Here is a 16,103-nt window from a genome sequence, read left to right as displayed (position 1 = left end):
ATTCTGTCAAAAGGCTTAGGCCCCGCCCATTGGAAGTTACAGTGCAAACTTCCTGAGCTCCATTGGAGTGAATGAGCAACTAGAAACACACATTAAAACAATACCTATGTCACCTAACTCTCCCATCTAAATGCTCTTCTTACAGCATCACCTAATGCTACACATGAATCAAATTAGCACTTAAACATAGTATTACCATTTCTACTAAAACAATGTTTGTCACAGTTAAAAAGCCAGCTGTACCTCACCTTACAAAGCTACTTTCTAAAGTTAGTCCTTTTCTGTTCTTCAGTGTAACTATACTATTACTGACATTGTTTATGAATAACGATTAAGCTTTTGCTTGTCACTTCCACTTATTTACTTTATATTTTATATATTTACTAGATTTTATATAATTAATATATTTCATTTTTACACTGTAAATATTTAAGTAATTTGTTCTTTGATATTTACAAACACCCATACACACACACACACACACACACACACACACACACACACACACACACACACACACACACACACACACACACACACACACACACACATACACGTATATATAAATCTCTTTGTTACTTAAATTTTTGGTAATGTATTTTGACATTTACTTATCTGTTTGCTTTCAAATATCATTCAGTTTGCATATTTCTCCCTGTTTTTTTTTCTCAATGTCCCAGGTCCCTCTGAAAATGGGCATTGCCCATTAAGAGTAACCTGGTTAACAATAGATAGATAGAAAAAAAAATCTACACAGTAATTCCTTTTAGTGTTACTGGCTTCTGTTGTTATCTTGTAAATATATGTAAAACAGTAAACAAAACAGATTATAACAGATTATAATGTGTAAGCATTGATTAAGAAAACTATTCATATTTGGAAACTTACAGATGTAGTGTAAGAACGGCCAGCATTTTGTCTAATACATTTCTTGTACTAGCAATGCTAGGAAAAACTCATATACTCACCATTCCCACTCACCAGGAGTCCCTTTAAGCTCTGCCCTGGGGCTACAATCCTTTGGCATATTTTTCTCAGATATTTAAAGTGACTCAGCATTTTGCTCACCAAATATGCTGATGACTGCAAAACTGGAAGTTCTGTCCTTAATCCCACTGATACTATATGCCTTCAAATGATACATCAAAACATTTAGCATTCTGGAATTAGGAAAAAAAAAATCCCCCAACAACTAAAAGTAGTATACAAAATAGTAGAATACCTCGGAGTCCTTGTAGATGATGACCTTACATTTGATATCCATGTAACTATGACCATCCACAAAGCACAGGAACGACCAACCTGGTCCCTCTGTGGGGTTAAGAACCATACTTGGGAGGAGATTGTCCCCTGTATACAGCCCTTAACAGAGAGACCAGTTAGAGAATACAGTACTCAGATCTGTAATACTATTGGATACCATCTGCTGCAATTGGAAAAGATACAAGGATTACTCACAAAGAGAATCAAAGGGTTTTGTGACTAGCTTTACCGCCAAAGACTACCAAAACACTCTCCCTTCTCTGTATCTTATATTCTTTTGTCAGGAGACCTATGCCTAACATTAAACATGCAATGTTAAAGGACCACTTACTTTTTGAAACCCTTTGCTTAGAATTCCACATGTTGGCTTGAACACAAGAAGGCATCTCATCAAAAAATAAATAAATACATAAATGATTAATAATATTAACAAATCAGTAGTTTGGAGGTCATATGGAGGTGGTTAACTTAACTGGCTTTGTCAATATATACATGGAAAGTTTATGGAAAGCCACACCTGCTTATGTGGTGTGGTTGAAGGAGGAGTTAAAAGCCACTGAAACAGCAAACCAGCAAATGTATGTGGTTCAGGATGAGGTAGTCAGATAGGAGCAGCTGGAGTCCAGTAGATGAAATATCATTTTATGGACATAGAAGATAAGCCAAGAATATAGAATTTAAAGTTGTGTGAAGAGTTGGTAGGTACAGTTACAAACTGACTTAAAAATATATGAAACACAAGATGGTGGGGTGGAATGCTTTTCTGAAAGACTCGCAGATAAACCATTAGAGGCTGACATCAAGTATGGAAACCAAGGCCAGTTTTGATTGAAACTTTGATATGTTAAGAGAAAAAGCACATATTGCAGAATATGTTCTTTGGATGAGTTGTTAAACTGAGGTCTCGTTTGCTTGAGTTGGTGGTATGTCAGGTGAATGTTAAACATCCCATGGCACTTATCAAATAGAGTAAGGGTTCTTTATTCATAAAACATAAAAAAGGTTATTTATATCATACAACATATTTATATTATTTACAGTAACCTTTATATACTTGGTTATTAATTATGGCTTATGTTGCTTCCATCCTTTCATCCACAGCTCAAACCTTTGTTTCTTTGATTCTGTACTAACATCCAACTTCTTATTATACAATACCTCATCGCATTTTGTTTTCCACAAAGACATGCACACGCAAATAATTTCCTATCCAGATGTCAGGTTGTTTACATTATTTTACACTGTATTCACCATACATATTCATTTTAATTTTTACTGCTGTATTATTTTCATATTTTATATTTCCTTTCTTTTTCTCCAAAACTACTAGAAAAATGTCTCATAGTCTCCTCCTGTTAACAAACATTACATTTCCTTTCACCGTATATTTGTATTTCATTAGTTCTTTCAATGATAATATATTTAAAGTCAATCACAACAAAAAAATTAACATTCCTACTGCCAGTCCCACTTTCTGTTTCTTTCCTCTGTTGCCCTTTTTACATCAGATAATTCAAACCATGGGGAAATATTATAAAATATTTTCATTATTTTTATTTTTATTTTACATTTGTTTACCGGAAAAGTCTGACTGGAACAAGGTCCATTTACAGTGGAGGCTGTAAATCATCTTCATAGGGGTCCGAATGGAGACACGGGGGTCTAAATGGAGAGGTGATAAGTCAGCAAGCAAAGGAGAGTAGTATTGCTGAAACTGAATTCATCCTTAACTCTTGGTGAGTACCTTCATGAGGTGTACCCTGTTTATCACAAAATCTCACCAAGATGACACTAATATATATGACTGTATTTTATATAGCATATAACATGTACAGAAGTAGGTCAAACATTAAAAAAGATAGCTGGGTGCACAAGACCCAGGATAAAAATGTGCTCAATCCTGGTAGGTGCATTGGTGCCAGGACTGGGAAAAATGACAGTGTAGAATCCTCAAAATATGGAAACATTCTTACAATGGGATCAGGCCAGGCCCAGGAGGAGGATAACCTCCCCTGTTGTAGAAGGAAGTAACAGTTCACAAAAGTCACAAAAAGTGATAGGCCAAAGAAGAGCTATAAAGACAACAGATGATAAGAAAGAAATTATGTATTGTTACTATTATGCAAAAAGCCCAGAATTTCCACACACAGGATATGCAAAAAGATTAAGAGAGAAATTAGAAGAAGAAAAAATACTTCCACAAGCAAAACAATCGGAAGCTTCAAATAAAAATTTAAGTTCAATAATACAACAGATTTGTGAAAAACAGTACGTAGACCAATAAACTTTGATCTGTTTGGAAAAAGAAGCATCTGAAAAAGTGTGAAAACGTAAACAACAAAACCTAGAGATTTTTGAAAAGTGTAGGAAAGAAATATTGACATGGGAAAGAAAGAGAGATTTAATAGGGTGCAATATCTATGCAAAGTCGAAAGACAAATTAATCAATACAATAAAAAGGCAGTCCCAAAGATATTCCTAGAGAAATACAGGCAAATGCATCCAGATATGGACAATTTCACAATAAAAAAATAATATCACTAAAAGGGAATGTAGAAAAGAAGATTAGTAAAGTAGAAGTTAAAAAATAGAAGTTGAAGTTATGGAATGCCTGTGAAATGAAGGATTTGGTGTAGAATGTCTAACACAGGTTACATCACTGCATGATGGAATGAGTCCCTAAAGTAAGGAGAAACAGGAAGATCAGGAGACATCTGAACAAGAAATATGGGCATGGGAAAGAAAAAGAGATTTAATATGGTATAATATTTATGCAAAGCAGAAAGCAAAACTAATCAATAGAAAAAGAGCAGCACCAAAGATATTTGAAGAGAAATACAAGGAATCCAGACATGGAAAACTTTACAATACAAAAAATAAGAAGACAAAGAGGAAAAGTAGAAAAGAAGATCAGTAATGGAGAAGTTAAAGAAATAGTAACTGATGTTATGGAGCACCTGCAAAGTGAAGGATTCAGTGTAGAAAATCTAATTCAGAAAACACCACAGCAGGGTAGAGCAATGGATATCCAAATTAAGGAGAAACCTGTGGAATGGGAAGCAACAGGTCAGTTCCCATATGAAGATATTTTGGAGCCTTTCACAGGAAAACAGTATAAACATTCACTTGAAGCTGGACGGCAAGGGAAGGAACAGGAAACTGGCAACTCTGATGCAGTCAGTGTTGAGGAGTGATAGGCCAGTGAGTTCCTATATGACGTAGCAATGGATGACACAGTATGAAATTGAAGAGAATGCACCAAAGGAAGATGCTATAGAATTTTCTAGAGAATGCACGCAGGAAATGGAGAACAAAAAATGTGCCCTCAGTTTAGAAGAAAATGAACTAAGAGAAGAGTTGCTTGATTTAACAGAGATAGACATATTAAGATCAATGAAAGAAATAGACTGCAGAAGGTTTATAAAACCCAGAAAGTTAGAAGTTTGATCAAACAAATGAACACAGTAATTAGGACTGTCCATAGAGATCTGTGTGATACAAAAGAAGTAAACAGGATATATTCATTTTCAGCTAAATTAATAACAGATAAAATTCTACCCCACAAGAACACAGGGTAGTAAGAGAAAGGAAGGGGAGAAATCGAATACCATCACAGAAATATTGAATAGAGAAAACTATAAAGCAATTAAGACAAGAAGTGTCACTGTCAGAAGAGTATAGAAGAGGGAATAGGTCAACAAAAATACTCAGGATAGACGTGATAAAAACAATGCACAGTATTATAAAGGATCAGGATTTATCATGCACTATTGCAAATAAACTAAAAATATCAGCACAGGCAGAAAAACTTAGAAGATACACACATAAATATAAAAGAAAAGTACAAAATAAGCAATTTGACCCAAAAAAGTTTTATAGAAAATTGGGAAATAAGGTAAAAGGAATTGAAAGACTGCCAAAAAAGAGGAAGTAGATGCATTTTGAAGAAGTATCTATGAAGATCCTGTGGAACATAACAAAGATGTTAAATGGATAGAAGTAAAAGAAAGAATAAAAAAGTCTGAAGCTACAGAATATGAAATGGGATGAAGTAACAGCCAGAGATATTGAAACAAAGTTAAGAAAAGCCTCTAATTAGAAACCCCCAGGCCCAGAAGCAGTACTTAAACTTCTGATTAAAAGTATTAACATAAGGAAACCACACAACGAAAGCCAGATAAGCAAATTTAGTTCTCTAGTGCCTCGGCCACAATACGCCTTCAAGGAGTAATACATAGCATTATCTAAAACCTTATATAGTCCCAGCTCCATCAATAAAACAATTATCAATTAAACAATTAAAATATTTGTAGAAACAAATTTTAAAGTGACATCCATTAAATTCATATAACACATTTCCAGCAACATTCTGCATTTAAACCCTTTGAAGTTAATGTATCAAATTTCAAAAAAACATTGTTTCTTTTCTTAAAAGCTTTAATCTACACATTTGTTCATCTAAATATTTCATATCTACCTGTTCTAAAATAATAGCTTTTAAGTTTTCTGTACTTCCATCATGATATTTATTAAAATGAAGAGCCAAGGGGCTCTCCATTTTATTTACCCTGATGTCTCTCAAATGTTCTAATAGGCGTGTTTTAAACATTCTCTTTGTTTGCCCAATATAAAACATATTACAAGTACATTTGATAGCATAAATAACTCCCTCTGTACGACAATTAAATACTCCATTTGATTCAAATCTAATATTATTTATATATAAAAATGTGCTGAACAGCAGTTCCTGTGTTCGTGGTGTTGGTGTTGTTTCATAAAAGTATTAACATCTCTGCAAGATTTAGCCATAAGTAAGAACTATTTATATGCACACCCCAAACAGACACCAGCCTGGTTAACAATAGGAAAAGCAATGTTCCTTCTTAAGAGTGAACCTGCAAGCTACCCTAAAAATTATAGACCAATAACTTGCCTTCTGACGAAGTATAAACTATACACTAGAATTGATGCCGACAGAGCTTATAGTCATTTAGAAGAAAACTCAAGTAGAACAAATGGGCAGTAAAAGAAAGTCATATGGAACAAAGGATCATTTGTTGTTAAATAATGTCATAGTGGAGAATTGTAAAAAGGGGAAGAATCTAAGTATGACATGGATTGACTACAAAAATAGCATTTGACAGTATCCCACATTCATGGATAAAAGAGTGCTTAAAAAATGTACAAGATACACTCTACACTGATCAGTTACATTATGGTGACCATGAAACAGTGGCAAATCACTTTGCAATTAAGCCATGATAAAGGACAAACTATTATTTCAGGGATAAAAATTCAAAGTGGGATATTCCAGGGTTGTTCCCTGTCACCACTACTATTCTGTCTTGCCCTTAACTTAACTTAGTTCACGATTAACATTGGGGTTCCACAGGGATGTGTTCTCAGCCCACTTTTACTCACCATCTTGACACATGACGGCTATGCTAAGCACAAGTCCAACCATATCATCAAGTTTGCTGATGACACCACAGTTGTGGGGCTCATCACATAGGAGGATGAAATGGCATACAGATAGGAGGTGGCATCTCTGATCAGTTGGTGTGAGGGGAACAACTTTGACATGAATGTGAGCAAGACCAAAGAAATTATCATCGGCTTCAGGAAAAGGAGAACAAACCACCCAGTGCTCAGGATCAATTTTGAGAGTGTAGAGAGGGTTAGGAGTATGAAATTCCTGGGTGTACACATATTAGAGGATCTCTTGTGGTCGGGAAACACCAACCAACTAGTCAAGAAAGCACACCAATGCCTCCACGTCTTAAGAAGGCTGAAAAAAGCTAAGCTTCCTCCTCATATTCTCTCAACCTTTTATAGAGGTGCAATAGAGATCATCCTCACCTTCAACTTCACAATGTGGTTTGGAAGCTGCACAGTTACAGAATGCTACGAAAAGTGATGAGGGTTGCAGAGAAGGTAACAGGTTCCAGTCTTCCATCGATACATCTTTATTCTGCAAGAAACATCCGAAAGGCTATCAAAATAATACAGGACAACACGCATCCTGTGCATGGCCTGTTTAACCATCTGACATCAGGCAGAAGATATCACAGCATCTGCTGCAGGACTACAAGATTCAATAACAGTTTCTACCCTTAAGTGATTAGACCTCTGAGCTCGGGCACTAGTCCCAGGGGTCTGGACACATAATAAGTTGATTTTTATTTATTTGTGCAATATATACTAACATATATTCCAAGTAAGTGCAATATTTATTTATTATATCCATAGTCAGCATTATTTAACTCACTCAAGAGCAATATTAGACAAATAACTTAGGCACTTCAAGCTGTAGTGTGTTTTGTATTACTTTAAACAGGGTAGTTGATTTAACTCGGGGGAGGATATTCTTTTCATACATGAGTGTTGGTAAATATCTGTGCCCTTTCTTGCATGTTTTGGGATAGTATTGTATTTGCTAGTTATGTTTATTCTTCTGTGTGTATGTGTTGTTTCACTTTCCTTTGTAATCTCAAGAATTGAGTTGATACACAAAATTTTGTTTAGGCTACACGTGTGTAGTTGTAAATGACAATAAAGTTTATTTTGACTTTGACTTTAACCCATTAGGCTGTCTACTTAACAGCTTAGACCATGGCTATAATATGGCTCCTAGAAAACAATAACATGTAAAGACTTCTCATCTTCTCTTTTTTATGATTTAAAACTGTATAACTCATCAGATAAGGAATGAAAGCACAACTGCAAGCAGTCAAAACTTTTTCGGATGATGTAAGAATGCCATTTGGTCTTGAGAAATGTGCAAAAGCAACCATTAAAGCAGGAAAGCTGCAGCCCCAAGACAATATCAGGTTGGGACAAGAATGAGATATAAAATAACCTGAGCAGGAGGGAGTATATAAATATTTGGGAATTGATGAAGGATCAACAATAAAACATGAACAAATGCAAATAAAACTTAGTAAGGAATATTTTAGAAGACTTAAATTAATTCTGAAAACAGTGTTGACATCTAGGAACAAAATTCAACCTATAAATCAGTTTGTTCTTCCTGTCCTAAATTGCAGTTTTAGAGTGACTGACTGGCCCCAAAAGGTGTTGGATAGATTAGATAGGAAAATAAGAAGGATGCTTCATGCTCATCAAATGATTTATAAAAATCAGTGCATAACAAGATTATTTATTTCCAGTTCAGAAGGAGGTATGGGCCTCCTTGAAATTGATTACGTGTATAGATCTGCAATTGTGGGACTGCACATATATCTGCTGCTCTCACAAGTCCCAAATGTAGTGAAAGTTTTGAAACATGAGGAGAATAAATCTAAGATGACTTCCCTGCTTAGTTTAGCAGAACCATATCGGCATCAAGTGGGAATGGAAATCAATCCAGAAGTAGATAAAAGTCAAGCAGCAACTGAATGTGCCAAAAAAATATATATAAGGTAAAGGATCAGATAAGAAAGAAAGAAATGTGGAAAATGCATAAATATAGTTGCAAGTATAGAAAACTCCTGAAAGAACCTCATGTTGATCAGGATCGAACCCAGGAATGGTTAAGGAGAGGCAAATTCAAACCAAAAGAAGAAAGGTTAATATTGGCAGCCCAAGGTAGTGGGATATGTACAGGTTGGTTTACAAAGTCCATTGAACACGTGGGAGAATCGGACAAATGTAGGTTTTGTAAAATAGAATCGAAAACAGTCACACACCTTGTTGCTGGTTGTGACATACTAATGGCAGAAGGACTATATACTGAAAGGCATAATAATGTGGCAAGACAGTTGCACTGGGGATTGTGCAAACATTATGGTACTGAAGTGACTGAAAAACACTGGAAGCATGAGCTACAAAGCATCATAGAAAATGACAAAGGCTACATCACATGGGATCACCCATTACCAACAGTTCAAAAGATATACACAAGAAAACCAGATATAGTGGACCATGAAAAGAAGACAAAAGTAGCACTGATCATTGAAATCACTGCACCCAATTACTACAGTGTCTTGCCTACAGAGAGACACAAAGTCATAAAATATCAGGATTTGCAGACAGAAATGAGAGCAATGTGGAAGAAAAATGCCCAGACAGTCCCAATAGTAGTAGGAGCAATAGGTCTTATAAAAAAGAATCTACAATCATATTTAGATATGTTACCAATACATGTAACGCCATACGAATAGCAGGAGTCATTAATGGGCACATTGCAAGTGCTGCAAAGAGCACTTCTGGCTGACATCAAAGATTGAAACAATACTAATTTCATGAACTTTGTACTTTGACTTAGGAATGGGGTCCATTCCCGTCATGGTATTAGAAAACCAAAGTACTTGGAGAAATTAAAAATGGAAAAATGCTATAAAATATTTTCATTATCATATTTTAGCATTCTTTTCTGTTTTCTTGTACTTCATCTTTTAATAATTTTCATTCCTTCATTTTCTTTCGATAACCTCTTTTGACAAACTTAACTATCCTAATGCTAAATATCTATAAAACAAAGCATGTTTTTACTTAATGACTTCAGTTATCCAGCTATAACCCATTAATGGTTAGCATGCACAGCACTTTCTTGACTTTCAGGATTTCCTTGAACAAGTAGCTATCCTTTCTACTATGCTGTCTGATATCCTTGATCTCATCCTCAATATTATGGTTCCTTCTTGCACAGCTTCCTGGGCATCATCATCCCTTGTTAAATTGGACAACAAATAGGTTCATAGGTAGGTACTAGGCTATCTGCCCTAGCCACCATTTTGGTATACCTAAGATGCAAAAAAAATCATTGATTCCCTGTTGCAAGCAGTTGTAGCTGGGGGGGGCCTGAATGTTTATTGAATAAAGTTAACAAAACATCCCTTCTTTTACTAAGAATTATTGGAGTTTGTTGGGTTAATTAAGATAAATAAAATATATAAATAAGTATATTTTAAGCTTGCATTGCACTTTTCTGAACTGTATTTTGCCTAATTGTTGCTTCAATTTTGCTGTTTTTACAGCTGTTACTGTTTTTTTCTGCACTTTGAATTTCTAGGACTTCTGTATTTCATAGCATAGGCTAGATTCATATTTGCTGAATCTAGGCTGTTTGGTATTACTTGAGCACTAAAACAGCTCATGCATTAAGAAGATCCTCCTGCACCCTTGTGGCAGAAATGTGTAGCCCAGGACCCATCTGAGTTGAGAATTGCTGGAAAAAGACTTAGTTTTGGTCTTTCCTATTGGTTTATTTGTGTTCAACCTGTTTAACTTCACTTGTGTATAAGCCCCATGTTTGTGTGTAGCTGTGCACCATGCTGCAGGGTTTAGTGTTGCTATGTATAGATGCAAACGGTTAGAAACACAATGTTCCCTTGATATCTGCTAGAGAGTCATCCTTAGCTCTACTGCGTCTCTGTGCGCAATGCAGTTGCACATTGCTTCCTAGTGAGTGACTCAGTTGTGCATTCTGAGGCATTGACATAGTGTCCCACCCTTAGCCCTCCACAGAATAGCCTACTTTGTTAATTTCACAATAAAACCCTGGTCCATCTAGACCATCCCCAATAGTTACTACAGTACATACCTGCCATAAAGGATGGACAGTTTCCCACCATTTCTCCAGCCAGCCTGATTGACATGGGCATCCTGAGGGAACTTAGTGATTGCCTCATATATACTGACAACCACTTGCTACTAAAGCAAACAAACACAGCATGTGAGAGATGTAATTATACATGAAATTATAATCAGTCCTCTTACATAACAATATACAAGACATACAACAGGTTGTCAGCACACACAACTCAAGACAAATAAACCCATATATGCAGAGGTACTCACTAAGAGCCTGCCAAAAGACCAGAGACCTCCCAAGTGCAAACAACATACACATACTGGTGCATGAACAAAATCCACCACTACACATAACAGCACACATTTCAGTGTCTCAGCAATTAAGTCCCTATGGCAAAACACCTCAAAACCTAATGTTCTGGTCACAGGTGACTCAATTGTGAGACACACAAGATTTCCCCCTCACCAGGTTCAACAAGGAGAAGGTCATGGTCAGCTAGCTGCCTGTCAGGTGCCAGGATCTGTCAAGTCATGCACGCACTCAACAGTTGCAGTTATGACTCTGTCATAGTACAAGTTGGTGTGAATGACATGAGACATACTTCTCTGGACTATATGAAGAAAGACATGACCAAGCTCTCAGATTATGTCTCCCAGGCAGGTATGTCCCTAGCCATAAGCAGCATTCTACCTTAACATAGGATGAGGCCACAATACAAACAAAAAATTATTGACTTCAACAATTGGCTTAGCTTCTGCTGTCACTCCAGGGGGATCCAGTATCTGTCTGCCTGGGAAGACATAGTCGACAGTCCATGCTGCTTTGCCAGAGATGGCCTTCACCTGTCTCCTCAAGACGTTTGGATACTGGCAAAGATGCTTGCATCCTTCATAGTGACTTTTTAGGCAATGTCAAAGCAACAAAACTTCTGACATAAAGAAATCCACTAAACACAAACTCAAGGTCATGCTGCTTAACGCCAGAAGCTTCAACAATAAACTGCACTCCCTGGAAGCACTCCTCATGTTTGAAGATGCTGACATTTGTGCAGTCACTGAGACTTGGTTCAAGGCTGCTGACAACAACCTGGCCATACAAGACTACAATGCTTTTCATACATTCAGACCCCAACACGAGCATGAGAAAAACAGAGGTGGAGGTGTATCCATCTTCATTAAATCCAAATACACCTCAAAACTGGTGAAACAGTACAGCTCTCTTGAGCTACTCCAGGTCCAATTAACTATAGATAAGATACCCCTTCACATCATGGCTAGCTAAAGGTCCCCTATCATGAACCAGGAGAAGCACACTGCCTATCTGGACTTGCTAGAGTTGCTCAGTATACCGCCAAACACCTTGGTCATGGGAGATTTCAACTATCCTTCCATCGACTGGGTGACTTATATGAGTACAAACACAATTGCTATGAGGTTTCTGGACTTTGTTAATTCAGATTCCCTGGAACAGTTGGTCTGCACCCCCGCAAGGGGGTCAAATGTCCTAGACTTAGTGATCACCAACACAGGGGTTCACTGCACTTCCCCCTGTGTGTTGCCCTCTTTAGTAAGCTCAGACCATAAATCTGTCTTGTTTGAAGTAAAGATAAAACCTGACACCCCCACAGGAGTAAAAAGTGAAACATTTCTCCAAAGCAAACTATTGCCTACTAAGCGATGGTATAAAAAGTTTCAAAGTCCCTGCCAACATAGCCAACAATTACGCCTGTGCAAAGGAATACACAAATGCCTATACAGTCACTTAAACAAATACATTGACTCAGCTGTACCCACCAGGAACAAAACCAGGTCTTCCCATAAAGGCAGGCCATCCTGGTGGACTGTAAGTATAAATAAGTTATACAACAAAATAAAGAAACTGATATCTAAGAACAGCTTACTCAACACAGGAAGAATACCCTCCACAGCTTGAACAAGCAAATCAGATATCTTGTTAAGTCCTCTAAGGCTAGCTACAAGTTTAAATTAGTATCCCTAGCTAAAGGCAATCATAAGGCATGCTTTAGCTACGTCCGAAACCTAAAAGGGAATGCACAGCTATGTGCTGAACTTGTAGTGGATGGTACCACTCTCACTAAACCTGAAGAAATTGTCAACCTGCTAGCCAACAGATGTGGCAATAACTTCACCCCCTTGTCCCCACCAGACATATCTCAAAGCATTCCTGACACCAGTCCTCTACAAGTATCTCCAAAGAACAGGTCATACAAGCACTCTCCAAGGCCAAACACATGGCCTCTGTCGGACCAGATAACATCACAGGCTGCTTATTAAACAATCTAAAACAACATGTAGAGGAACCACTCAGCACTCTTTTTAACCATAGCCTGAGAACAAACTTTATCCCAGCAGAATGGAGAACAGCAACAGTAATCTCCTTACAGAAAGGGGGTCTATCAACTGACCCTGGAAACTATCAACCCATAAGCCTATCTGCAAGGCCATGGAAAGAATCATCATGGATTTTATCCACAAGGAAATAGGCAACCTTCAAACCCTTGACCCAAGCCAGTTTGCTTTTGTCAAGGGTAGATCTTGCTTATTAAACCTAGTGGACTTCTTTAAGAATGTCACCAAAGCCCTGGATGAGGGCAAAACAGTACATACCACCTGTCTTGATTTAGCCAAGGCCTTTGACACAGTCCCCATTCAGGTATCATGGAAAAACTCTCCCAGCTGGGGATTAACCCATACATTACTAGATGGGTATCAAACTGAAAAACCGACAGAATGCACACTGTTGGTGTGGTACCCCACCAGTAGACCAGTTACCAGTGGGGTACCACAAGGATCTGTGCTGGGCACTCTACTGTTTGGAATCTATTTCTCTGATGTCCAGGCAAAGGTAGATGGCCTCTGGCTTACCTTGTTTGAAGATGACTGTAAACTGGGTGCAATCATAGAGTTCCCCAATGATGTTAACATATTACAGAAACGGCTGACATAGGCAAATGATCAATACCAAACTCACGGACTAAAACTTAACACAAAAATGTCTTATTATCCCCTTTGGCTGTCAGCTATTGTATTGTGTAACATTGTTTTATGATGAATGATATACTGTTAAGTAAAAGGTGCTTGCTTTGTAGCTGCACTGACTCCACTTATATTGTATTAAATGAGTAGGAAAGGATTTTCTAGTCAAATGTTCATTTCTTAAACATGTCTTGCTGTATGCCCATTTTAGTGATACCTTATTGTTGTTAATAGCTAATAACATGGAATGTATGAATTCATTTTTAGATGAAATGAGTATGAGTTTTGACTTTTTGTACTTTAGAAGTCAGCATTGTGAACATTTACTTTCTATTGACAAGGAACATTGCTATATTATGTCAAACCTTTTTAGAAAACCTCCTTTTAGAAAGAAGCATACCCATGCTTCCAGAGAACATCCACCGTACATTAAAAAAATGTTATTAAGGACCGGGGTATAAGATTGATGAGGCAGATTCCCTCTGATGACATGTTTTTGGAGGGTTTAGTTAATTTAAAAGTGTTAGTTAGAGAAAGAACCCAGGGAAATGTTAAGTATGTCCAGATTTTCCCTTTCCATTTTAATTGAACACTGGAAGATATTTATGGGATACCCAGATCTGATTTGTAATCTAGAAGCAGTCCCAATTTTATTTATAAAATTGGCACAATCTGAAGTATTTATTGGAGCATCAAACTGGCATGGATATGAAACAATACATAAGTTCATAGGTGTCTACTAGGCTAATGGCCCTGGAGCCTTTTCAACCCTAGCCCATAGAAGTCCTCTGGCATCGTGCTGCCTGACGTTAGCTCCCAGTGCCTCTATCAAGTAGACCCACTGGAGTGATCCCCGGGGAGAACTTTCTATTTCCCATCCACTCATCAAGATTTCTATTGAAGATGGCCAGTGAGGTGCTCTACTTAACATGTATGGGGTCTATTCCAGAGCATGGGCAATCTCTGGGTTATGAACCTGTCCCTCCAGCATGTTCTGCTGATTGTGGTAATGAGGTTGAGGTCTCTGGAGCATGTGGTGTGGAGGAATTGTGATTTCTTTAGATGTAGCATTTCTGACAGAGCTGGGTCAGACACAGCTTTGTAACTCAAGCAGAGATCGCCTCTTAGTAGACGATATGAGACAGAGAATAGCTGGAGTTTTTTTACTCTGTCCATGTAGGATGTGTTTAAGGCCTGGGATCCTCTTTGTGAGGTACTTTTGTGGCCTTTCCAGCTGTTGCATGTGTCTAGTGAGGTATATTCCAAATGGGGCATTATACTTGATGATTGGCCTAATGAGGGAAGAGTAGAGAGAGATGATGAACTCTTTATTCCTGGATGAAAAACTCTTGGTAATAAGATGTGCCACATAGAAGGACTTTCTGACCACAGTGGCAATGTGGTAGTCGAAGGAGAGGTTGCTGTCAACCTGTGTCCCCAGATCTCTTACATTGCCTTCTGTGTTCAGTGGGCTCCCATTGATGTGGTAATTAGTGGGAATTGAGTTTTTTCCCAGAAGGAATGGCGACACATTTTTTGGCATTAAGCTTAAGGCCATGGATTCAACACCAGTCATTGGTCTCAGTGAGGCCTTTCTGTAGGATGTCTATATCACTTGGGGAGTTAATAATGGCTCCCAACTTGCAATCATCTGTGAACTTGGTCAGCCAGAGTCCCTCCATGTTGGCCTGGACTTCTGAGAAGTAGATGCCAAACAGGAGAGGACCAGGACTCCACTCATGACTGATCAGCAGTCCAACTTGGAGTCCGCTACTTTCACACTGTGGGTTCTATCTGTGAGCCAATTTGCAACCCACCTAGTGATATAGGGGTCGATGCCTAGTTTGGTGAGTTTATCAATAATTCCTTTGTGGGGAATGGTATCAAAGGCCTTGGCCAGATCAAGGTAGGCTGTATGAACTGACTTGCCCTCATCTACAGCCCTGGTGGCTGACTCAAAGAAGTCAACCAGGTTGAGCAGGCATGATCTACCTTTCACTAAACCAAATTGCATGGCATCTAGAGAAGGTGGTACTTTCTCTTGTAATATGTGACAAAAATACAGATTTATATATTTTGGGCCAAATATGTTTTTAACACATTTGGGTTACAGTATTAATGACTGGGTGTTTATTGTGCAAGGTGTTTATCCTATAATGCCTTTTAGCTGAATAAAACTAAAATAAACTATTATAGCAGGATAAATGAAAACAAATGATACAATTAAACTAAGAACAACAACAATACACTTTCAAACATACAGAAAAATGTAGTAATTTAAAAGGTTTTTATTTTTTGTGTTAAATAGC

Source organism: Protopterus annectens, chromosome 7.part0, assembly GCF_019279795.1.
Source record: "Protopterus annectens isolate FY-2018-M chromosome 7.part0, PAN1.0, whole genome shotgun sequence".
Classification (NCBI taxonomy): Eukaryota; Metazoa; Chordata; order Ceratodontiformes; family Protopteridae; genus Protopterus; species Protopterus annectens.
Note: the sequence above shows the minus strand (reverse complement) of the source record.